This window comes from Odocoileus virginianus, unplaced genomic scaffold, assembly GCF_023699985.2.
Source record: "Odocoileus virginianus isolate 20LAN1187 ecotype Illinois unplaced genomic scaffold, Ovbor_1.2 Unplaced_Scaffold_3, whole genome shotgun sequence".
NCBI classification, from domain to species: Eukaryota; Metazoa; Chordata; class Mammalia; order Artiodactyla; family Cervidae; genus Odocoileus; species Odocoileus virginianus.
Genome location: NW_027224265.1, coordinates 2,361,187 through 2,389,044, shown reverse-complemented (window position 1 = coordinate 2,389,044; position 27,858 = coordinate 2,361,187). Strand labels below are relative to the sequence as shown.

The window sequence follows — 27,858 nt, the reverse complement described above, 5'->3', positions numbered from 1 at the left end:
TGGATGTGACTGGTGATGGAAGTGAAGTCTGATGCTGTAAAGAGCAATATTGCATAGGAACCTGGAATGTTAGGTCCATGAATCAAGGCAAATTGGAAGTGGTCAAATAGGAGATGGCAAGAGTGAACATTGACATTTTAGGAATCAGTGAACTAAAATTGGACTGGAATGGGTGAATTTAACTCAGATGACCATTTTATCTACTACTGTGGGCACGAATCCCTTACAAGAAATGGAGTAGCCATTATAGTCAACAAAAGAGTCCAAAATACAGTACTTGGATGCAATCTCAAAGAGGATGGAATGATCTGTGTTCGTTTCCAAGGCAAACCATGCAATATCACAGTAGTCCAAGTAATGCACCGACCAATAATGCTGAAGAAGCTGAAGTTGAATGGTTCTATGAAGACCTACAAGACCTTTTAGAAGTAACACCCAAAAAGGGTGTTACCCTCTTTTCATTATAGAGGACTTGAATGCAAAAGCAGGAAGTCAAGAAATACCTTGAGTAACAGGCAAATTTGGCCTTGGAGTAAAGAATGAAGCAGGGCAAAGGCTAATAGAGCTTTGCCAAGAGAATGCACTCATCAGGACATTAAGGAGGTCCTTTTTTGGACCATAATTGGACTGTTATCAGATGGCTGTCTATTACTCAAATCTTTCTTCCTGACAGTCTCTGCTCCACATGAATGTGCAGGTTTAGTATCAAATCCTGATTCCACCTTGTTTGTCATACGTCATTGCTTTTATTTGTCCTATTCAGTTATATCATCATTCTCTAGGCTAAGAAGATAGAAAAAAAAGTGCTTCTTTGGAGAAGAGACACTAGGATGGCCCCAGTTATCCCCACCTCCCGATATCCCATGTCCTTGTACAATCTCCTTGGAGTGTTGGCTGGACCTGTGATTTGTTTCTAAGCAGGGGAAAAAGGCAAAGTGGATGAGAAATCATTTCATTGATTATGTTACATGCAACTATAATTTCCTTCTTGTCAGATAACTTTCTCTACTGGTTCTATCCTATCCATTGATTTACTCACTGTTGGTTTTGAGTAAGTAAGCTGCCCTATGCAGTATCCTACATGACAAAGAACTCAGAGAAGCCTTCAGCTAACAGGCAGCAAGGAGCTGATATTCTTCAATAAGGAAATGGATAAACAAGCTCTAATATATCCATATGATAGAATACAATTCAGCGATTTTAAAAAAGAATGAGGTATCAACTCACTTTAAGACAGGGGAGATTCTTAACTGCTGATCAGTATTGGTGAGTGAAAGAAATCAGTCTCAAAGCCTATGTACTGTATAATTCCGTTTGTGTAATGTTATCACAAACACAAAACTGAGACAGTGAACAGGTCAGTGACAGGTGAAGACTTGGAGAGGGTCTGTATCAGTGAAGCGGAAGAAATTTTTTGGTGCAACTCAACTATATTGTATTATACTGTAATGGTGTATACATGATCCTACACATTTGTCAAAACCCATGGAATTTTAGAGGGGACTGAATTTTAAAGTATGCAGATTTTTAAAAAGTCATTTAGGAGTCCAGGGAATCCCAGAATGGATATGCAGACTATGACAAGAGAATATGTTTTCCAAATTTATGCAACTGTGGGAATTAAGGCAAGAAAATACAGGCCTAAGTAATTTTGGAAACAAGCAGAGTTTGTAAGACTAAAGACAAAAGGAACTACACATAACCACTGCTCTCTAGTCTAAGGGTACAGACAAACACATCTGAAATCACTATTCATGTATACTAGAATCAAACACTTTAGTAAATGAATAGCTGATGATAGAAGCCAGGTTTCTCTCTGCTTAAGTGAGAGATCACAGAGAAGCACTAAGAAAAGCCTAGATTGATCCACGTGATACTGAATCACAGGTGGATGCATAAGAATGAACTCATGTTTAGCTTAATACAGATATAGCTGGATGTCTAGACCTAGGTATGTGTATATTAGTGGGTTCCTATACACATATATATTATACTGTTTTGTCTACTAAACGGATCTGATAGCAATAACAAAACACCAGCTATAGATTTCTAATTACATCCTCCAATAATGGAGAAATGGAGATAGAAACACACAAGATGAGCATTTTATGATGCCAGAATGTAAGGAATTGCTAAATAATAGTAACAGTGACTATTACAAAATAGGATTATACTAGGGGGACAGGAGGCAAATGAAGGAGTGCCCAATGTCCAAAGTTGGAATAATTAAGAGCAAAATATCAAAGAGTAGTACTGGATTATAAACCAAAAGATACAGTAAACAAACATAAACATACAGGAGGCTATATTGATATAACTGAATGAATAAGTGACATCAAACCAACTGTACAGAAAATTCCAAAAATCAAGGTGGATACTCTACCCTTAAGGAGATGGGAGGATAACTTTATACTCCCTGAAGTGTGAACTGACAGAGTAACTTTCTTCCAATGAATATGGTATGCAAAAGAGGAAGGAATGACTACAGTGGAGAAACCTGACAAAGAGCACAAGCCAGATGATTAAGATTAACATCAGCAATAAGTCATGTTAGCAGAATGTGCCTTTGATATGAGGGGTTAAGATGGGCACTTTACCTTTGTGATCATCCTCCCCAAATCCTATAAACACAGTCTAACTCATAAAAAAGGAAATGCCTATAAAACACTGGTCTAGTACTTCTCAAAACTATCAAAGGCATCAAAAACATGAAAAATTCTGAGAAACGGTCATAGTCAAGAGAAGCTTAAGGGTACAGAGCAACTAAATATGATACTTTGGATGGGCTTTGGAACAGGAAAAAAAGACACTAGGTAAAAACCAAGAAAATACTAGTAACATATGGACTTAATTAATGATACTGCATCAGTATTGGTTCATTAATTATGACAAATGTACCATACTAACATAAGATATTAACAACATGAGAAATTGAGTGTGGGGTATATGGGAACTGTATTATCTCTGCAATGTCTCTGTAAATCTAAATCTATTCTCACCTAAAAAAGATAATTTCAAAACAAGATAAGCCAGACACTGGGAGAAAATACGAGCAGTGTATATATGTGATAAAGAACTTACTCACAATATTTTAAGAACTCTAAAATTCAACAATTAAAAACAATTCAATTTTTTAAATGGCCTAAAATCTTGAACAGACACTAGAAAAAAAAGAACACATGTGAGTGGCCAGAAAGCCAGAAAACATCTCTAGCCTGAGGGAATGCAAATTAAAGCCATCAGGAGATAGTGCTTTACAGCCCTGGAATAGTTCAAAGTAAGAGACTGCCACCAAGTACTGATGAGGATGTGAAGTAACTGCAACTCCCATCCACTGATGATGGGAGTGTGAGAGAAATAAACCACCTGGGAAAGCTCTTTGACAATTTATTATAACTTTAAATGGATACCTGCCTTCTGATCTAATGGCAGAAGGCAAAGAAGAACTAAAGAGCCTCTTGATGAGAATGAAACAGGAGAGTGAAGAGCTGGCTTAAAACTCAACATTCAGAAAAGTAAGATCATGGCATCTGGTCCCATCACCTGATGGCAAATAGAAGGGAAAAAAGTGCAAATAGTGACAGATTTTATTTTCTTGCACTCCAAAATCACTGTGGACACAGTGACTACAGCCACAAAATTAAAAGATGCTTGCTCCTTGGAAGGAAAGCTATGACCAACCTAGACAGTGTATTAAAAAGTGGAGACATCACTTTGCTGACAAAAGTCTGCGTAGTCAAAGCTATGATTTTTCTAGTAGTCATGTATGGATGTGAGAGTTGGACCATAAAGAAAGCTGAGCACCAAAGAACTGATGCCTTCAAACTGTGGTGCTGGAAAAGACTCTTGAGAGTCCCTTGGACAGCAAGATCAAAGCAGTCAATCCTAAAGGAAATCAACCCTGAATATTCATTGAAAGAACTGATGCTGAAGCTGAAGTTCCAATATTTTGGCCACCTGATGCGAGCAGCTGACTCATTGGAAAACTCCCTGTTGCTGGGAAGATTGAGGACAACAGAGGATGAGATGGTTGGATGGCATTGCCAACTCAATGGACATGAGTCTGAGCAAACTCTGGGAGATAGTGAAGGACAGGGAAGCCTGGCATGCTGCAGTTCATGGGGTTGCAAAGAGTCAGACATGACTTAGCCACTGAACAACAACAAACTTATGATCCAGTAGTTTCACACACATTTACCCAAGTGAATGAAGACAAATGTCCACAAAATATTTTATGAGATTTCTAAGACATTTAGAAGACTGTTGATTGAAATTTTAACTAAAAAAGCCCCAGAGTAAAAATAATCTGTCACCTAATAGAACTGATAAACAAATGTTGGTCTATTCATTCAATGACATATTGCTCAACAATTAAAAAAATAACAAACAAACTGCTGATGCATGCCACAAGATCAATGAATCTCACAAACATTATGTTGAGACACATAAACCCGAATACCCCTCCAATAATATAATTATTCCTTTCACATCAAGTTCAAGAAAAAGGAGAAAGCAATCTGTTAAAGAAGTAAAAAATGTGCGGGAAATTGATTGGAAGAGGGCAGAAGGGAACTTTCAGTGTAATGAAAATATTCTAAATCTTGATAATGTTGTTGAATACTTGGGCAAAACTTGCCAAATTATAAACTTAAGTTCTGTACAGTTCACTGTGCACACATTTTGCCTCAATTAAAAAAGACAAGAGAAACTGTGAACAATTTTATGGAGATAAATTGGACAATATAGATGAAATTAATTTCTTCCATCTGGAAAAGAACCCTTAGCAAACCACGAATAGTGGCAGACCACAAATCTAACAAAGTGTTGCTAACAAACAAACAGAAAACATCTTATTGGTGGAATATAAAAACCTTTCCCATTGAGTTTTCCCCTATTACCATACTTACAACAAGAAGTTCTGCTAAAAACCAGGTCTATTCTACACTACCCTGGAGAGCCTATCTAGAAAAAGAAATACAAGGTATGAAGACTAAGGATATTGGATAGTCTATATACAATATTAGAAAATAAAATTTCAAAACAATATAATGTCTAATAGCTTTAAGTTTCCTTAAATAATTTGTAATACATCTTATGAAAGAAATGGAGATAATACTGTAAAATATCACTGAGAGAAATTAAAGACCCAGACAAATGAAATATTTTATATTATATCATATTATATTCAAGAAGACTCAACATTGTTGTTTTCAACTGATACCAATTGATACCTACATTCAATGTGGTGGTAGTGGCTTAGTTGCTAAGTTGTGTTTGACTCTTACTACCCCCATGGACTGTAGCCTGCCAGCCTCTGTCCCTGGGATTTCCCAGGCATGAATACTGGAGTGGGTTGCCATTTTCTCCTCTAGGGGATCCTCCTCAATCCTCCAGGGATTGAGGCCAGGTATCCTACATTGGCAAGCAGATTCTTTATCACTGAGCCACCAGGGAAATCCACATTCAATTCTAAACAAAATTTCAGCAGTTTTATTTCAGGTGGAAGTTGGCAAGCTCATTCTAAAATGCAAGTAACACAATCTATGAATACTAGGAAAGGAGATAGAGAAAACAAACTTGAAACACTGCTTTATTGGCTTAAGAATAGACAAATAGACCATTGGAACAAAACAGAGAGTTCTGAAGCCTCCACGTGAATGGTTACCTTTACAACAAAAATGCCACAACAGTGCAAAAGGAAGTAATGGTTTTCCAATAAATGGTGCTAGATTATTTTATACTTACATGGGAGGGAAAATATCTTGGCCCTTAGATTTTATACACAAAAATCAGTTTTGGATGGACTGAAGACTTAAATATGAAAGGTAAAACTTTAAAGCTTATAAAAAATTACACAGAAGAATATCTTTGTGACTTTGCAACTGTGAAAGATTCTTAAACAAGAGAGAAGTAGCATCAGGCACAAAGAAAAAGGTTGATAAGTTGGACTTATCAACTTATATAAATATAAAATATATAAAATATAAAAATTATATAAATATAAAATTCTGTTCATAAAAAGTTACTGTTAAGAGAATAAGAAGATATACCACAAAGAAGATGTTTTCAATACATATATCTGAGTAAAGACTTATGGAACATATATTTTATAAATCAGTCAGAGAAAGCAGGCATTTTTAAAGAGCTAAAGTATGGAACAGGAATTTCACCACAAAAAAGATATTCAAATGACCAATAAACAAACATAAATATACTTAATTTCATTAGTCATCCAGGAAATTTAAACTAAACTAACAATAAAATATGTTATGCACCTGCCAAAACAGTTTAAAGTAAGACAGAACAATACCAAGTGTTTGTGAGGATGTGGAGTACCAACAACTCTCATAAATTGCTGTTATGATTTTAAATTACTACAATAATTTTGAAATTCATATTATCACTTGGGAAAACTTTTTGGTAACTCAGTACAGACTAAAACTGTACATATGTAAATCCTATGTGCTAGCAATTCCACTCCCAGAGATATACTCTACATCAATGAATGTACACACACAGCAAAACACTTGAACAAGAATCCTTATTTCAGCATTCTTTCTAATTTAAAAAAACTGAGAACTGGAGGCCTCATGTGCTGCGGTTCATGGGGTCACAAAGAGTCGGACACAACTGAGCGACTGAACTGAACTGAGAACTGTACAATGGACAAATTGTAAAAAGCAATTCAAGCAATGGAATATTACATGGCAATGAAAGAGATCAAAGCACTGCAACATGGAACAACATCTATAAATCTCACAGACATAATCTTGAGCTAAAAAGGGCAAAAATAGTAGAGTCCATTTTCTATCGTTCCATTTATATTAAGTTCTAAAACAGACAAACCAATCCATATTGATAGAAGTTCTTAGAAAAGTGATTCCTTCTATGGGGTTGCTGCTGACTGGAGGGAACAAGGAGCAGGCCCGTGGAGGTGTCAGTATTCCCTTTCTTGATATCAGTGCTGGTGACACTGATTCTACATACATAAAAACATATTTTTGTGCAGTATTATATTTTGCTTCAATTAAAACATATACCAGAAAACTGTATAAATCATCCCAGAAGCCAGATACATTTGACTTATATGCTGCTAAATGCCTAGAATCTTGGCAGAATTTATGTTCCATTTTTGAACCAACACCTGAAACCCAGTATTTTCCAGGAGGATGAATGATCAAACAACTACTTCAGAGACAAGAACTGCCACTAAAGCAATTTCCAATACCCCTGCCTTGTCTCAGGAAGTTTGTGGCAAGTTACTCCATGAACAGAAGAACTAAATACCAAATGACACAAATAGAAAGTTACTCCTGTCCTCAACAATTATGCTGTTAAGCTTAGAAATGATTATATTGTGACAAAATTATCACTGATTCAACTTATCTTTCTTACTATTGGTTATTTTGTGATGATTTAGCTCCAATTTTGACTCTTGACCATCAGACCACAGATGTTTTAAAGTAAAGGCCTAAAACATCATGGTTTTAAAGGTTTATTGTACTGAAAGGAACTAAGTAAAGATTTTAAACTCAAACTTTTGAAATATTTACTTGATAAAACAAAAGAAAGTCTCAACCTTGGCTTTGTAGTCCTTGGAAATGGATTCTGGTTTTTCTGTTGATTACCTACGTCTACATTCACATATATACATAGAAATGGTGATTTATTTATTTATTTTTCCTACCTGTCCATACCTTCCAAGTTGTCTTTTCTCTACAAATTTGGTCTTGCAAGATCAACCATATAAACTAGATGCTTTCTACAACACTGTGGTTTTAATTCTGGCAAGGCTACCAGCTGTACAGTGATGTTCTGGGACAGGAATGTAGAAAATAATTAGCTCGGCTCTACCAGGTGAGGCTAGCAGACAGGAGCACTCACTTCAAATCTTCCTTTTCTTAATAAAATTGCTACTGTTTATTCATATATCAGCATCACTGGTCTTCACCTAAGTGCTACTGACATTAGGGCTTAATCACTTTAGAGGAAGATGTTAAGAAATAACGACCTCTAAATATGTCAGCAATGTAGTTTCTAAACCACAGTCCCTGGACCATTGCGTCAAAACATCTGATACTAACTGTGAATTCAGTTTCTCCTGATGCCATGGAGACAGGCCCTGGGAACCTAAAACTCAGCAAATCCTCAGGTGATTCTTATTTTTATTGCCCTAAAGTTTGAGAATCACTTTTTTGGGTCTTATTAGAGGTTTGTAATCACATACCAGAGACCCAAACCATAATCTACTAATCAAGGTCTCCAGCTGCTGGTTTAGGCCCTTTATGAAGGCCTAATTCCTCAACTGTGGTCTCCAGACCCCCGAAAGCAACATCACTGAAGAACACATAAGGCCCCACCCAGAGTTACGCGATCAGAACCTGTGGGGATGAGGTTCAGAAGTGTGTTCTAACAGGCTTTCTGGTATTTTGATACATACTAAGGTTTCCAGACCATGGTCCTAAAAAACGGTGACAACTCCTTTATCTTCCACATATTACTGAGCTACACTGCCTCTATATTTATGTGTTTCCCTTGCCAGAGGACACCCTCCAGAAGGGCGGGCACAGGCGCAAACAGCAAACAAAGCCAGAAATGATTCTTGGTACTGCTTTTCCAAAGAGTTCCATGGGACTGCTCTCAGAAACGTGCACATTTTCCTCCTAACACTGTGGAGACTGAGAGAGAAACTGTGCCTTGACCTTTAAGCGCCTGCTTATAATTTACTACCAAGTAAATACAATTGCTTTCCCAAGACTTATTTTTCTGTGTTCTAGAGAAAGCTTCAGTTGATTCAAGAAAAATATTACTTTTTTTCATTCTGAAGATTAAGTCTACATGTGACCTTTGGTGTTCTAAACTGCCTGTCCCTAAGAATTCATCCCTACATTTTTAGGAGACAGAACAACAAAAGTAATGAAATGATTCCTTGAGACTGCAAATCTCTGTAACAGTTTCTTCTTGTTCTGGAGAAGAATTCATTGGCAACCATGCTTCTAAATCTACTCTTCTCCTGGACCCACGAGGACTGATATCATCACAAAAAGGACACAGAGGGATAAACTCATGAATTTAGATGCTTCTGCTAGCCACTGTCCTAATTGATTATGCTCTTTTCCTTCTAGATTTAAATATTGTTAAAATTTAAAATAAAACTTGTTTAAATTATTAAAATACAGAAAAGTACAAATAAAGCACTATGACCTATGATCATTAACAATCTATCCTGCTATCCCATCAACTCACTTTTTATAAACTTGAATCTAATGCATATAGTAAAAAAAAAAAAAAAAAAAAAACTAAAAGCAGTGAAAAGTTTCAAATTAAAAGTCACTACTCTTCCTACAAACTCAGCCACTGTCAACAGATTAACATGTATAGTTTCAGGAAAAAATAACATACCTTTTGTTTATATAAGGGGAATCATATTATGTATATTCTTGGCAGACTATTTAAAACATGTCACCAGTCCCCTTAAAAGATATAGCATTTATCTAGTACAGAAGCAGATAGAACTTCAATTTTATAAATACTAAAAATGAAAAAGGAGACAGAACCAATAAGGGACTTAAAAATAAGTATTTTAAGAAAAATTTCTATGCAATTCAATGCGAAATGGAAAAATTCTTAGAAACATATAACCTACCAATACTGAATCAAGAACAAATAGAAAATTCAAATAGATCATTACTAGTAGAGACTGAATCAGTCGTCAAAAGCCTCCAACAAAGAAAAGCCCAGGAACACATGGCTTCACTGGTAAATTTTACCAAACATTTAAAGAATTAACATCAATCCTTCTCAAACTCTTCACAAAAAAAATCAAAGAGGAGGGAACACTCCCAGACACATTTTATGAGGTCAGAAAAGGACACAATAGAAAACTACAGACCAATATCCCTGATGAATATAGACACGAAAATTCTCAATAAAATACTAGCAACTGAATCCAGCAGTACACTAAAAGGATCATTTACTACGATTAAAAATCCAACATATACAATACAATCACTGTGATAAATCACATGAGCAAAATGAAAGAAAAGAATGGTATGATCATCTCAATGGACACAGAAAAAATATTTGACAAAATTCAGCTTCCATTATTAATAAAAACTCTTATACTAGGAATAGAATGAACATATATCAACATAGTAAAGGCCATCTATGACAAAACCACAGCTAATGTTATGTTCAGTGGTGAAGCTGAAGGCTTTTCCTCTAAGATGAGAAACAAGACAAGGTCCTGTTCAATACAGTATTAGAAGCCCTTGCTAGAATAACCAGGCAAGAAAAAGCAACAAAAGATAGCAAAATGGGACAAGTAGTAGTGAAATTGTCTCTATTTGCACAACATGAAATTATATATTAAAAAATCTTAAAGATTCAACAACAACAAAATTCATTCGATCTAAAATCAATGAGTTCAGGAGACTTGCAGAATACAAAAATAATATGCAAAATTAACACAGTTTCTATCTAACTCTGAAAAATTTTTAAAAAAATTTCCAAAAAATCAAAAATTGAACCCATTTACAATAGCATCAAAAACAACAAAATACTTTAAGAATAAATCTAACTAAAGAGGTGTAAGATTTCTACTTGGAAAATTTCAAGATAATAATGAAAGAATTCAAAGAAACAAATAGAAAAGTACCTCACATTCATGGGTTGGAAGAATTAATATTGGTTAAAACGGTAATATTACCAAAGCCACCTGTAGATTCAATGCAATCCTTAGCACGATTTCAATGACTTTTTTTAAAAACAAAAGTAGAAAAACACACAGAGTCGGACACGACTGATGTGACTCAGCAGCAGCAGCAAAACACTTTTAAAATGGAAACAAAAAAGACCCTGAATAGCCAATGAAGGGATCCAAAAATAAAAGTGAAATCGGTGCATTTATGGGAAAACAAGTTGAATTAAAAAGAATTACCATAAAAGCTTGCCTGGACAGATTCTTTCCAATCATTAAGGAAAAGATAATTCTCACATTAGGACCTCTCTGGTGACTCAGTAGTGAAGAACCCACCTGCTTTTGATCCCTGGGTTGGGAAGATCCCCTGGAGAAGGAAATGGCAGCCCACTCCAGCATTCTTGCCTGGGAAATCCCATGGACAGAGGAGCCTGGCGGGCTACAGTCCATGGGGTCTGCAAAAGAGTCAGACACGACTTAGCAACAATTCTCATGTTACGTCATGTGAATTACCAGATCACAGAAAAAAGACAAATTATAAAGTATAATTGGTATATGAGAATTTGGCAAACTCAAACAGAAGCAAGAGTTATTTAAAAAAAAATCTAACATCCATAGGCTGAAGGAATAAAAAACTAAGACCAATTAGGTTTTACTCAATGAATTACAAAGTGTTTCATTAGTAGGACATTTATTATCACAGCTTATCACACAAACCCCACTAGACTCTAATCCCCAAGAAGGCAGGATCCAGAACCTTTGGAGTTTTGTTTTGTTTTTTTCTAATATACCCTATAAGTATATTTAGTGCCAAGCACAGTGCCTGGGACAAAAAAGGATTTCAATAAATATTTCATAAAGTAATGGATCAATCAATTACTTAATAAGTTAATCAAAAAAAATTAAAGGAGTTTGAGAAAGAACATCTAAGCCAAATCACCAGCAATATCACACTGAACAAAAGATTTCTGAACATATTCTTCTCATTCATGAGACTAAGTCAACAATAGCTATTAATATACATATATATCATCAATATTTATATATATAACAACATATATATATATAGCAACAATACCTATTAATTATAAAGCATTTCTTGAATTAAGCTAAGAAAGAAGAGGTATAATACTGATAAGTAGGAGAAAATTATTCGCAAATAACTTACTTGCAGTAATAATTATTACTTATTTATCTACATAATCCAAGCAAATTGTTTTTAAAAAATCAAATGAAAAGGATTAGCAGTCATAGCAAACTATTGACACTAGAAACTAGAGGCTGGGTACATGGATGTTCACTGAAAAATGCTTTCAATTTTTCAGCATGTTTGAAACTTTTCATAGTAAAGTGTTGAGGAAAAAAAGATTAGACCTAATAATAAATTTCAGCAGCAGGTTAAGTTCAAAAGAAAATCACAGGTTGAACAACCACACTATAAACACACTAACAACTTTGAAAAGATAAAAGATGATTATATTTGACTAAAATATACATAAAATCTCTAAGAATAACCATAACAAAATAATAACATGGCTAAAAGAAGATTTTAAAGTTTTTATCCAACTAAGACAAAGAAACTAAAAATATACTACCAAGCAAAACCAGTTGAGAACTGAGATTTACTTAGACATTCAAGAACTTCCTTCAGGACTATCTTTAATTCCTGAAAATTTCACAAACATAACAAAAAAAAAGAAAGCAACTATGATAACCCATTAGCAACAAATTACCCTGGTATTTGGACAGCCAAATTAATGTGAAAATATATTTGATATTTTAAAATAAAACTAGAAAATAATTTGATTAGATGAAAGCAGTATTACATAAACATTGTTATAAATGGGAACATAATTTATCTTGTTTTTTTTTAAGACTCAAGATGGACTCATGTCATTTTATCAATGCAATGTTGTTTGCCTTACAGACAATTTGTATCGACTGTAACAGGAAGCATACCAGAACAGAAGCAAACAGGACCCTGTCAGAGAAAATGGTATGCTTTTGCTCTTAGCTTCTCTGTTTTGCCTTAGCTTTTGCATAAGCAGGGATATCATATCCAGATCAAACATCTTTCTGTAATAATTATTTAAATTTCAGTTATATATATTGATGGAGACTTCGATAACCAAAACACCTCTGAAGATGAACTGCGGGCAATCCATGGATTTTGTGGGTGTGCAAAGACAAGGACACAGCTGCTGTCCTCTGCAACTGACAAGCGCTGGTCTAGAGTGATGATAGTCTGAGACTGCATCGTAGTGTAGCTGCCAGCAGAACATTTCCCAGGGCACACAGCTGCACTTGTGATGAATAAATCTACTGCAACTTAAGGTGTCCCTCAATGAACCAGAGAAGACAGGGTAGGTGATACCACACAAAGTTACTTAACCTTTTGCAGCCTCTAGTTTTTCTGGTCATTTCTTTGTTTCTGCAGCAGAACTATTTCTACTCTTCGAGCATCGTCTTCTGTCTTCACCTCAAGAGCTTGCAATTAAGTTGGCCTGAACAATCTTCATCCATCTCTTTCCTCTGCCGTTGCTTTCTTTAGCCTGTCGTTTTCATTCGGGTCTCAGAGTAGATGACATATGTTCCTAGGAAACTTCCCGCATGCTCCAGACCCTCCTACATTCTCCCACAGAAACCTGTCACGCTGCCTTTATCAACTATGCATTTGCCTCTTCTTATGTGGACTATCCTCTCTAGATAAGAAGTTTCAGAGGTCTAGGAATGTTTTGTCTTTTTTGCTATTTTATCTCAAGGAACCAGGGTGTTGCAAACTATGCTTTCACTTGTGTTTTGCAAACCACAGGTGGTGCTGTTCCATAAACGGTCATAAAACGGTGACACCTAGAGACGTGTGGGAACAACCTGTGCTGTCTCCACTATAATCCTATCATGTCGAAGTCCTAATACACATTTGTGGGATGAATGAATATCAAACCAAAGTTTCCCTAAAATTCTTTCAAGTCTAAAATTCTACAACTATTCATGACATTTACAAAATAGATCTCAGTATAAACTACAAAAACTGCCAAATTGTATCCACAAAACTTACACATACTCGGTTCAAAATTTATAGGTACATTCCATTTTACTGTAAGATCACCCCCATCTCACCCCTCTAAGTCATCACAGAGGAACTATTATTTTTAGAGTAAATTCAGTCCTTTGAAGAAAAGTCTAATCCACAGTAAAATTTCTTCAAGTCATTTATATTTTAATATAAATGAATTTATCAAGTTGTGAAATTTTCTAGCTAGGAGAAATATTAATGAACTGATGGAAGATTTCAATGACAGAATTTTATCTGGCACATAAAACACTTAGTGTATGATCTGACAGTGGGCGCAATGTCTGATTCAAGACTGGAATCAAATTTCTGCTTCATGTTTCACGCCAGGTTCATGATACCGCAGAACCTTTTTTCTTCTTTGAGAAGCCCTCCATAAGCAGGAGGTATGCAAGACTGAACAATGGCCTCCAAAGCTATGTGGACACTTGCTAATCCCTGGAACCTATGGATATTATCTTACATGGGAAAAAGGGGCCTTGAAGTTACAATTAAAGACCTTGAGATGGTGAAATTATCCAAAGTGGGGCCAGGGTAAGTCACAAGGGTCCATGAAAGAGGGAGACAGCAACGTCAGGGAAGGCCCAGGAATGAAGCAGAGGATAAAACAGCTGACCAGCCAAGGAAGGAAGACAGCATCTAGAAACTGGAAAAGGCAAGGAAATGGATTCTCTAGATTATCCAGAAGAAATTAGGCTGCCATTAGTTAGGCTTCCTAACATAAGTTAGGCAGCTAGGCTGCCATTGATTTGCTTGTATCTCTGTAAAATTTATTTTCGACTTCTGAACTCTAACATAATAAACGTGTATTACTTTAAGCCCCTAAGCTTATAGTACTTTGTTACAGTAGCAAAAAAAGAACACAATATAGGAAGTTGGAGGAAGCCTAGGGCACTAGAGACCAATTAGCATAAAATCGCAGGCCCTGGGTCACAAACTGTCGGACAGGACTAAGCGACTGAACAATCACCACCAGGGAGGTGGTGACAACTGACAAAGATGACTCACTTGATAGATCTGGGTGGAACTAGTGGCCAGACCCAGAGCTTAAGGCAGAACAGAGGTTCTAATTAAAGAATTTGTATTCCAATACTTGAAATGGATGGGAACTTTACCTGTTTTACCTATGAGGCATGGATGATAGTCAAAGATACATAAGTAACACTGGTGACTCACCAACTACAGAACACAGTTTTCCAGCAGCGCTAATGAATTTTCACAGATAATGCAACACTCTTTGCTTTTATTTTCCCTTGAGATGCTAGAACTCATTTACAGGCCAGTTTGTAATCTGAACAGACTGAAATCGATTGGACTCTGTGGGGACCACCTGCCCAACCACAGCTACGCCCTGCCATGTGAAAACTAAGGTACACCAATATTTAACTGGCAGAGTCAACTGGGGGTAGGGAGGAGTTTTCTTAACAGTTTATTGCAAAAAGAATTTCTTACCAAGCCTAAGCATTAAACTAGGTCTACCCTTTAGAACTGGAGAAGGAAATGGTAACCCACTCCAGTATTCTTGCCTGGAGAATCCCATGGACAGAGGAGCCTGGCAGGGGGTCACATGGGGTTGTAAGAGTTGGACATGACTTAGCGACCAAACCACCACCACCACCCTTTAGAAGGAATACATTCAGGATCCATTTGTAGCAAGAGATTTAAGAGCCCGAGCACAGAATCAGAGAGACCTGTTTTCAAAATTGATGCTCATCTACTTACGAGCCGGGTAATGCTGGGCCGGTTATTTTCAGTCACTTGGTCTCTATGAGTCAGTTTCCTCACTTATAAAATGGAAATAACAGCAGAACCTGCTTCAATAGGGTTATGAAGTGATTACATGGGATATGGTACAGAAAGTATTCTTGGCTCAGCTGCTATTATTTGGGGTTACCCTCTATAGCATTAAAAATGAAGTTCTGTCTTTGAGCTGGTTTTCATTCAGCTTGGTGGACCCTTAGATTTTCTGTGACAGAATCTCCGGGGACTTCCTGCTGAAGAAGAATGAAACCTGCAGGGCTGTGGATTCTGCCCCCCCATCAACTTTCATTAGAGCTGATACATGTTAGTCCAATAGAGAGGCTCAATAACCCTTCTATGCATACACTAAGGGAGAATTTCCCTCCCTGCCATTTCTTCCCTGTTCCCGTCCGCATCAGGTACACGCCCCCATCTTATTCTCCTTCTGCTCCTACAGGTTTATACAGAGTCCCAAACAGAAATACCCGCGAGTGCTTCCTGGTATTTTTGTTTTTTATATTTCTCTATTTGGCTGTGCCAGGTCTTAGCTGTGACATGTGGGTCTTCAGTTGCGCCCTGTGGGACTCTAGTTTGCTGACCAGGGATCAAACCCGGGTTCCCTGCACTGGGAGCATAGTGTCTTAAGTCACTTGACCACCAGCGAGGACCCTGCTTCCTGGCGCCTGTTACAGGAAAACTGGGAGTCAGGAGGGCTGTGGAAGGACGGAGAGGAGAATGTCTATGGGAAAGGGCAGAGCTGGGCAGTGTCAGGGGGGAGACAGAGGCGGTCCTGAGGTCCCGTGGTACACCTCACATGGAGAAAAGGGGAAAGGCTGAAGCCTGAATTCCGAGCGACATCCAGTGACAGAGAGGTGGAGGGGGAACGATACGCCACAGAATGGCCCCGTGAGGTATGGCTGTCATCACACAGAAACGGTGAAAGTGCTGGTCACTCAGCTGGTTCCGACTCTTTGTGACCCCATGGACTGTCAAACCAGGCTCCTCTGTCCGTGGGATTCACCAGGCAAGAATACGGGACTGGGTAGCCATTCCGTTCTCCAGGGGATCTTTCCAACCCAGGGATGAAACCAGGTCTCCTGCATTGCAGGCAGATTCTTTACCACTCTGAACCACCAGGGAAGCCAGCTTGGTTACAAATTTCCTTATCAACTGGCCAGTGCAAACCCTTATTTTGATTTCGCTGTGTAACACAACTTGTAACTCCAGACTGTTACCAAACCAGCCCAGGACCCAGTGTGCCCTGGTCAAAGTGGGTTTATCACTCTGTTTTATGTCCTTTAACATCCAAACCATGGACAGGAAAATGACATTGCCTTGATAATGTGTTAAGTATTTTAAATGCCTGACCTCATCTAAATAGGACAATGAGGCCTAAGAAAAGGCAGTCTTGTGTGATGGTTGAGATTCATGGCCAACATCATGAAACCTTGGGAGTTGCAGAGTCTGTTAGACTGCTGAGCTTGGCTCTCTGTCATTAAATTATGCTCTTTCAGGAAGTGGTCTCAACCTGTGGACTCAGACCCAGGAGACTGTCAAGTTATGGCAAGGGGATCTGAAAATCCATATGTGGGTTTTTCATAGACCAGATACATACTAGGGCTTCCAAGGTGGCACAGTGGTAAAAGAATCTGCTTGCCAATGCAGGAGACATTGGTTTGATTCCTGAGTAGAGAAGATTCCCTGGAGAAGGAAATGGCAAGTGTTCTTGCTGGGAAAACCCCATGGAACCTGGCAAGCTACAGTACATAGGGTCACAAAGAGTCGGACATGGCTGAGTGATAACAACCCCCTTAGCCCAGAAACATACTAATACAGCCCATTTTCAAATATATGTAGTGTTGATGTGCTTAATAAAAGACTCACTCATATAAATGCATATTTAAATCACCTGTTTTAAGCACTACGTAGAAAGGCTACAGCAGGTACAATACAGGGCCCAATTTTAAAACCATGACGCTAGGGTGAAACAGATCATCAGCCCAGGTTGGGTGCATGAGACAAGTGCTCAGGCCTGGTGCACTGGGAAGACCCAGAGGGATTGGATGGAGAGGGAGGTGGGAGGGGGGACTGGGATGGGGAATACATGTAAATCCATGGCTAATTCATTTCAATGTATGACAAAAACTACTGTAATGATGTAAAGTAATTAGCCTCCAACTAATAAAAATAAATGGAAAAAATAAATAAATAAAACCATGACGCAAATATAAGCCCAGGAAATATTGGGGACATAAGTGTACAGATGAGTAGAATATACAGGGAGAAGAATTAATCCCAGAGAAGAAGAGATAGGAGTTAAGCAAACCAAGCCCCAGAGGAAGTCTGCTGGACTAAGCTGAGAAATAAAGCGGAAGATAAGATAAGGAATTAAGGCCACATGGATGGTAGTCAAGGACATGACGTCTGGAAAAAATCAGAACTGTATCTCAGTTTCACCACTTGCTCTGTGACCCAGGGAAATAGAACATGTTAAATAGAACCTTTTAGGAGAGAATCTGTAATTCCATCATGTTGCCAAATCTGTCCCTGGATCCAGTGTACCTAGGTCAAAATTTGTGCTCTGTTTTACCTCCAAGTTACCTTCCTGTTATGAGATACACAGAGATCTTATGAGTACTAAGGGAGATAATATGTGTAAAGCATTTAGTACGGTGCCTGGAAAATCCTGCTCTAAGCCTTATTGGGAGGTTTAAGTTAGATAAGGCATAGTGCTGACACCTCACAAGTGGTCAGCAGAGTGCCAGTGATAACTAGGTCTTTGGCCAAGTTCTGCTTCCTCTCTCCCTGGGTCCCAGTGATGCTTCATGTCCAAGCCTGCGTGAAGACAACAGATGTAAATGCAAGAGTTATCTACATGTTAAGAGAGGAAAAAAAAAAAAACAGCCAGAAATCCTTCAGCCTCTACTCCAGAAGAGAGGGTAGGAGGTATGTGTCACGCAGACTATATATAAAAGAAGATTCGAAGCAAGAGCAAAGAACATATTAACAGCCATAAAAAGGAGCAATTAGCAGATAAAATCACAATATGTAGGAAAATACATTAAAAAACAGAATGGAATTATTCAAAAGCAATGAGTACTCTACTGAAGAGGTCGTCCAGAAACAACGAAACCTCTAAGTGTCTAAGGGAATAGTTCCTATTAGGAGAAATGTGATTCGAAAAGCCAAGCAGGAGTGTTTGCAACAAATCTTAGAAAGATTTCAACCTTATAATGTTCAAAATAGTTTTCTATAAAGTTTTTGGTGCTTAAAGTGTTTCTTTAAAATTCACTTATGGAGCAGCTTCTTCTCTAGAAAGCTGAGTTGGGAAGTATTACTGTATTTAACCTTTAAAGAATCACATTACTTGTTCCTTTCCTTTTCTTATTGTTCACAAAATGTGGAAGTATTTTTCCTCAAATCTCAGCCCATTTTTCTGCCTTTTGGGCTCACAAGGATGGCAGAGGACTGTCTAGGGACAGGCAGGCCAGTCAACACAGGTTGAAACAAACAAAGAGAATCTTTTCTTTTACCTTCACCAACGCACTCCAGGGTGCCTTCGGAAAGATTCCGCAATAGTGGAGACCCATTCTGAGATAAAATGGTCAGCATAGATGGATCGGATCAGAATCAGATTTCAAATGACTCAAGCCTGGTAGATGTGGTTTGTTAGATAATCTCTTCCAAGAGAAAGACCAGGAGCATAGAAATCTGGTCATGAGGGGGCAGGACAGGCAGAGACTGTCAGCAGAACCATGCGGTCACACACACATCACCCCTCGAGCAGAAGAGCTTTATACAGTCAGATCAGCAAATCTTCTTTAGGGAAAAAAGGATCAGCCATGCACATATACACAAATGAAAAACAACCATGAGATATTTATTATTATGCAGGGTGGTAATGGGCAGACAGAATGATTAGCTGAAATGAGAATAAGCTTTATCAAGTTTCCCCATGGGGAACCTATATATATATATATATATATATATATATATATATATATATGTCACCCTCACAAAGCCTCAGTTTTTCATCTGTGAAATGTGGCAAAAGTAACTGCAATAGGGAAAATGATTTAGGTTGCAAATGAAATAAACTACTGTCATGAACTGATTGGCTGTATCCCTGCCCACACAGTCATGCACTGAAACCCTGCTCCCCACTGTGAGGGCATTAGGAAGGGACGCTTCGGTCTAGAGGAGGACATAGGGTGAATCCCTCATGTGTCACATCAGTGCCCCTATCAGAGCCGCCAGAGCTTGCTGCTTCTCTCTGCTGTGCGAGGGTACAGGAGAAGTCCACAGTCTACAGCCTGGAGGTGGCTGTCACCAGAACTCAACCAGGCGAACATCCTGATCTCCAGTCTCTGGAACTCTGAGAAATAGATTTCTGTTGTTTACAAGCCACCCAGTCTATGGTACTTTATTACAGAAGCCTGAACGAACCAAGAAAGGGGGAAATCATCTTAAACTACCTTCAGAAAAAAGGCCTTTATAAGCTCATGAAACATGGTCAAATGTGGCTGGACCCAGAGTTCAATCCATTGAGTAATTATCTTTTCATTTCATCTGTTCTCATCTCAAAATTAACTTCAATTCTCTCCTATTCTAGACAACTTGGATTTTCAAAGCATCTCCAAATTCATATTGATCTAGTAACAAAAGCCCAAAAGCAAGAAGACATTTTCTCTATATTCATTTCAGCGGCAAAGTGCCAGGGAGAACTCACATAAGGCCCTATAAACCACATACAATTTCTCAACCAGTCACTGTGAATAGGAAGGCGCAGGTGGCAATCCTGACTGACCAGACACTGTAGCGAGGAAACAGCTATAGACAGGACTGTGATTAACAGCCTTACTTGGGACCACATTAGCAGAGCAGGCATCTCCCTAAGGAAGCTAGAAGATGGTTATTGGCATCAGAAGACAGGAAACTGGCAAAAGTGCTGAGCAGAGAACACCATAGGTATCATGAACTTCTACACTCTCTTTCTCAGAGTAGGTAATAAGAGGACTAAAATAATGTGAAAAATATTTGCAATCCATAAAACTCTATTCAAATGTCCTTATTCAAATTTGTGTTTGTATCCCCTCAAAATTCAGAACTGTAAAGACATACTATTATGAGACTTTATTTGGATTTTGTCACAGCACCAGACTATGAAGATTGGCAGCTGGTTCTCAATTGATCATATTTGAGGTCTAAAGTATCACAATGCTAGTTCCAGTCTGACTAAGGGAAAAATTCCTTCTGAGAGAAAGCTGGCAAAGAATATGATAAATTATAGCCTTTCTTTACTCAAGAAATTTAATAAGAGGAGGAAGCCTGTACAATAATGGTTACAGATGCAGTCTTTCCTGTAGGATACATGAAGCTGTGAAGATTTTATCCAGCCTTCTAATTTTAGATAATTAACCATGCTGGTTCTGTGCAAAGCAATAGAACCAGTTCTCCTCCTTAGGTTACACATGTACAGATGCATTTTTTTTTTTCCTGGGAATTTTAGCTCATTGTTGTGATATCTGGGTATGCCTTAGAAGAAAACTAGAGAATCAAAGTATCCTGATATTTTTCTCTCACTCTTAAGGCTATCTACCACTGTAAAACTGTTAAGATTTTCCTGAATTTTTACCTGTCAATTTATATAGCACTACAAGATATACCACACTTCTCAGATATTAGATCATTGAAAATCTATGAAATTTCCTTTTTTCTAAACACATGAAAAGATACCTGAAGTGACAAGACAGCATAGTTTACATTCCAAAACACCGATTCAAACCCTTCAGTTTTTCCTGAGATCCAACCATGAGAATAAATATTCAATCTCCAACCTCAAAAAGAAAATACTATAAAACAATAAAAGCATTAAGAAAAACTTAAAGAAACATATTATATCCCTTATTTGTACTTCAAATATGGAAGTAGAGGACTGAAAAATTCCAGAAGTTCTCTCCAACAAGTTCTTCAAATACTCCATTAGCTAAGACAGCAGTTAAACACACATTATGCCCAAGTAAGCACAAGCTCAGAGAAGGCAATGACACCCCACTCCAGTACTCTTGCCTGGAAAATCCCATGGATGGAGGAGCCTGGTAGGCTGTGGTCCATGGGGTCACTAAGAGTCAGACACAACTGAGCAACTTCACTTTCACTTTTCACTTTCATGCATTGGAGAAGGAAATGGCAACCCACTCCAGTGTTCTTGCCTGGAGAATCCCAGGGGTGGGGGAGCCTGGTGGGTTGACGTCTATGGGGTCACAAACAGTTGGACACGACTGAAGTGACTTAGCAGCAAGCACAAGCTAGTATCAATAATTATTGTAAGAGATTTCAATAATACTTTTTCAGCAACTAGTGAAATAAAAGATAAAATTCAGTAAGATGCCGAAGATTTTAAAAAACACTATCAACCAACTAACTTAAAGACATTTATAGAACAATCTACTCAAGAACTGCAAAATAAAATTATTTTCAAGTGCACTTGGAATATTTACAAAGTTTGATCACATGCTGGGTTATAAAACACATCTGAAATTTAAAAGGATTGAAAATTTATAGAGTGCATTCTTTTATACAACAGAATTTAACCATAAATCAATTTTTTAAATCTAAGATTACAATAAAATTGAAGATACAAGGTTAATATACAAGAGTGACTTGCTTTTCTATATATTCCGGCAATAAGCAATTGGGATTTGAAATTAAAAACATAATACCACTTATAACAGGAATGCCCAAAAATGAAATACATAAGTCTGTAAAATATGTGCATGATCTCTATGGAGAAAACCAGAACTCCATGAAAAGCAGTTTTAAAACATCTATATAAATGGAGAGAGATTTCATGTGGATGGATCTGAAGATTTGTTATTGTTAACATGTCAGCTCTTCCCAACTTCACCTATTTGATTCAACACAATCCCAATCAAAATCTCAGCAATTTATTTGGTAGAAATCAATAAACTGATTCTAAGGTTTATGTGAATAGGAAAAAGACCCATAACAACCAACACAATACTGAAGAGAAAGGACAAAGTTGACGAACAGACACAAGTGACTTCAGGACCTACTATAAACTACATTAATCAAGACAGCATGATATTGGACAAAAGCAGACACATTTATCATGGAATAGAATAGAAAGCCCAGAAATATATCCACACAAAGTCAACTGATGGTTGACAAATGTGCAAAGGCAATTCAATAGAAAAAAGCATAGTGTTTTCAACAACTGGTGCCAGAACAATTTGATACTCACATGAAAAAAAAAAACAAACCTCTAGACACAGATTCTATAGCTTTCACAAAAATTAACTCAAAATGGATTGCAGACTTCAATGTAAAACACAAAATTAGAAAATTTCTGAAAATATAATCTAAGAGAAAATCTAGGTGAGCTTAGGTTTCATAATTTTTAGAAAAATATCTAAAGCAAGAAAAAACTGACATGAAAAACATGACAGAAAAAACTGGTTAAGTAGGGCCTAATAAAACTTAAAATTTTCTGCTCTATGAATAACATTTTTAACAGAATATAAAGCTATCCACAGACTCAGAGAAAATATTTGGAAAATATATCTCATAAAGGATCTGTACCTACAGTATACAAAGACTCTTAAAACTCAATGATAAGGGGTAAAAACCCAAAATTTGAAAATGAGTAAAAGATATAAACAACTCAAAGAAGATATACAGTTGGAAAATAAACATATGAAGCTCCACATCACATGTCACTAAGGAATTACAAATCAAAGCAACAATGAGATATCACTACATGCCTCTTTTTAGAAAAATTGACAAAACAAGGATGTGGAGCAAAAATAATTCTCATTCGTTGCTGGTGAGAATGCAAAATGAGAGCCACTCTGGAAGACAGTTTTAACATGTGTGTGTTTCCCCTAAAATGAAGCATAGTCTTATTATATGATTCAGCGCTCATGAACCTGTTTACCCAGCTGATTTGAAAACATATCACACAAAAACCTGCATATGAAGTGTGTGTAGCAGCTTTAGTCCTAATTGCCAAAAACAGGAAGCAACCACAATATCCTTCAAAAGGTGAGAGGACGACAGATTGGCAGATCCACACGATGGAGTATCAATCAGCAATTAAAGGACATGAGTTACCAAACCATGAAAAGACAGAAAAATCTTAAATGCATATTACTAAGAGAAAGAAGTAAGTCTGAAAAAGTGTTACAGACTGTATGATTACAACATTCTGGGAAAAGCAGAACTATAGACACAAAAATGTAAATGGTTGGCAGGGATTGGAGTGGAGAGAAAGGGACGAATCGGTGGATCACAAGGGATTTTTAGGGCTGTGAAACTATTCTGTATGATACTGTTATGATGGATACAGGACATGACTCATTTGTCAAAACCCACAGAACTGTAGAAATCAAAGAAGGAACCGTAATGTAAACTACGTACTTTAATAAGACTGTATCACCATTGGTTCAGCAATTATAACACAGGTACCACACTCAGGTTAATAACCAGGGCAACTGTGAGCAAGACAGAGAGGGAGGATATGGGAATGATCTGTACTTTCTGCTCAGTTTTCTGTAAACCTAAAATTAGTCTAAAAATAGTCTATGAATTTTTAAAACCCACTTTTAATAATAGGTCAACAAAGAAATAAAGAAAATTAGAAAATATCTGAACTAAATGAAAATAAAAACATAAATTTCAAAACTTATGAGATTCAACTAAAAGCATTGTTTAGAGAGAAATTTACAGCTCCAAACCCTTACTTAATAAAGAAAAAAAAAAGTGTCTAAAATTAATTATGTAAGCTTCTCTCTCAAAAAGTCAAATGGCTAACCAAACACAAAGTAGAAAGGAGATATAATTAAGAAATGAGCAACATATTAAAAAAATGAAAAAATCAAATAAAAAGTTATTTTTCAAAAAGAAATCCTCTAGATAATAAAAAATAAAAGACAAAGCAGCACTTGGGCTCCTACAGAAGCATACAGAAAATCAATAAGTTATTATATTATAAATAATTTTATACTGACAAGTTTATTAAAATAGGTAAAGTGAAAAAATTCCATGGAAGACTCAAAAGAAATTATGATCCCTGTCTAAAGAAATTGATTGTGTAAATAAAAACCTTCTCACAAAGATACCCACAGGCCCAAAAGGCCTCACTAGTAAATTCTATCAAAATATATATAAGACATTGCATAAATTCTTTCTGAAAACAGAAAACAAAATCTTTCCACTCTTTTTGTGGCTTGGGTTCCTTTGGTAGCAAAATCAGAACATTACTGTGACTAGTCCTGCCCCTGCTATTTCACTCTGCCATGTTGCTTAATTTAGAAAAAGCTTAACTCGGTTCTGATTATAATTGATATTTATTTTATCAAGGCTAATGGTGCTGTATTACATTTACGGCATCTCCATTACATTTCTGAATGACTAATTCTGGATTTGAAGTTTTTATGAGAATACATTTAAAATTCTGCTAGGTGGAAATGCAAAAAATTCTTAAATACACTTTTTCTCTTAATCATAAAGTAGAAATAAACAACTTACCAGAGTCCTTGGCCTCACCCAGAAACTTAGTGAGTGGGTGGCTCTGCAAAGGTTTTACACAGGCAGTTAGGTGTTTGGTTACATTTGAAGCTGGGGGTAGTTATAGAAGTGTGATTATACTCGGGCTATAAAATTCAAGTCCTAATCAAAACCTCACAATGCAAAGGGAACTTTCATGTAAATTTCTGATGCCAGACCATAAGACTGATAGACATATGCCAAAAAGTATCATACCCTTTCTTGCTAATAATTCTGATACATACCTCCTCTGCAAGTGATAGGAGCAGTTTCCCTGCTGGCAGTGCTCACAGAGAATGAGGCATCAAGTCCCAGTTCCTGAAGTCCCAAACCCCTGGCAACAGAGCTAGACTCCACATTTTCTTGTCCACACCTCAGCTACAACAGAAAGCAAGCCACTTTCTGAAGGTTCCTCTAGGCCTCCAAACACTCTTCTAGAAAAGATATATCCATCTTCATCTTTGAGCAGCCTGTGAGGCTCAGCTACCTTTTCATTCATAAAATCTCATCCCCATGGGAACTGATCTCTTTCCATTTGCTTGTCAGAGAAAGCTGCACAATCGCCTGATGCCCAGCTCATCATGTGTCCTTATCAGGGTGCGGGGAATGGGGAAAGGAGCCTGGATTGTCCTTTCTTCTTAGATTCTCCTGCTTTCTTACTATTCCCAGCCTCAAATATGCCCAACCCCCCAAGATCCTGCCTCCTGTCTTCCTAGTGACTTGCTCAATCATAACCCCAATTAGGAACTGAATAAAGACCAAATACATGCTAATTCAAGTACGCAAAGGAGTATCAAGCCAAGAAACAAAAGCTCTACTAGCTGACATGTCAACAGGATAGGGATGTCAGCCCCCATTCTCAATTCACCGCCAAGGTCACTGTTTTGTGGGGCCCTTGTGTTCCATATTCTAATTTACCTTAAATCATGGATGTGAGTCTCAATTTGGATTTCCAATTTAAAGCGAGACCCTTAAGGTATTTTCCATTATTTTTTTTTTAAATCCCTTTTAATCACTTTTTGATACCCACCAGAAGCTTGAAGTTGAAATGCTGTGACTAGACTGCCCTCACTTTCCGTGTGCTACATTCACACAATGAATGGTCTCCAGATCTGCACTGTAAACGTACAGGTCACTTTCCTCATATTCCTTTTCCTCACTGGAAGCAGCATTGTTAAACCAACATCAGAGATAAAAGAACATGCCCAGGGAGAAAGGCTTGGGAATGCTTTAAAAATACATCGAAGACAAATCCATCTGCCTCAGCAAGTGATGCCTCTCCTGATCTCCACGTCTGATGGCACAGAGTAGCTAGTGGGGAGGACGGCAGGCCTCCTCCAGCCCCGCTCTGATCCTCGGTCACAGGGAGGCCTCCCGCTGCTTGGAGGAGAGTCGAGTTTCCCCATTTTCACAGCCCCTGCTTTATGTCTGGCAGCGCTTTATGGATGACGCCTCAACACGACAGCCCGCCTGCCCCGGTGCAGGGGGGCCCTGAGGCCTTCCAAACACACTTGTGCCCTCCCCCACGGTTACGGCCCCCCGCTTCTCCGTCCTGAGCTATGCACACAACAGCCAATCGCAGTGATCTTAGTCAAGGTCAAGGGGAAAGGGACGCTCCAAAGGGGCCGCCTGCGGGGCCTCGGGGCTGACCCTGGGATGCGAGCACCCTCGCCCGTACAGGGTCTTGCATCCCACACGCCCTGCAACAGCCACAATGCAATAGGGCCACACGTCACAGGATCCAGCCTGGCGCCCGTGCACCCCAGACCTCTCTGCTGTACCGAGCCTCACCTAACTTGAGGTCTGGGTAATGCGGTGGGGGTCCCGGGGTCCCCCGTGTGGACCAAGTGTGCCCCACTGTGCCACCAGTGTCTGAACTAAGGCAGACCCCGCCGTAGAGGCTAAGTTCCCACAGAGCCCCCTCTCCAACTGCCTGCCACCCTGGCTGAATGGGGAAGATGTTCGGGCCTCCAAACAGCGCCAGGAATGCCTAAGTTGTAGCTTCATCTCCAAAGCACTTCTCAAATGCAACAGTCACTTAAACAGGATGACACAAATATTAAAGGGAAAATGGGCACCTGTCCCACACTACGATCAAATTATTTCCAAGGGGTAATCCAGCATACCCCAGATATTTTATCTATCATCTTGGTTAAGTTTTCCCCAGACCTACATTCCTCTTTTGGAAGATTTTAAATGATGTAAGGAAAGCAAACCTGATGAGAATGGGATGGAAATAATCCCCAGATCTGGAATGAGAAGACTTCTGCTCCAGTCCCAGATCTGGCACTCATATCATGGGACCTTGGGCCAGTGACAAAGCTCTCTGTGTAAGGATCCTCTTTTATAAAATGAGGAGTTGGAACCATCTCTACGGTGCCTCCAGCTCCGAAACGCTATCTCCCCTGATTTTGATCTAATTATCCCTCTACCTTTGCCCTAATTATGAAACAGCAGCGGTCCCAACATGAGCTCGACTCAGCTCACAGTGTGGACCTCTCTGGGAGATGCCAGCAGTGTCACCAGCAGAGGAGCTGCCCCGCTGGCACTGACCGGCCTACCAAAGACACCAGCAGCAAAGGACCAGGAGTCAGGGGGCAGCACAGATGCGCCATGGTGGTCAAGAGTACCATACCTCAGAGAGCATCAGCAGTATCCACCGGGGACCCCTCGAACTAGTGGGGAGGAGCTTAAGAAAGGGTGGAATGCCCACACAGCAGGACCAGGGTGTTCAGTTCAGTCGCTCAGTCATGTCCGACTCTTTGCAACCCCATGAATC

General features: G+C 38.3%; 1 protein-coding gene across 3 annotated transcripts in view; it reads right to left on the bottom strand.

The window, feature by feature from the left end:
• The window catches only part of KCNN2 (potassium calcium-activated channel subfamily N member 2), a 480,003-nt gene that overhangs the window by 428,509 nt on the left and 23,636 nt on the right, over positions 1-27,858 (bottom strand). The window lies entirely within an intron of this gene.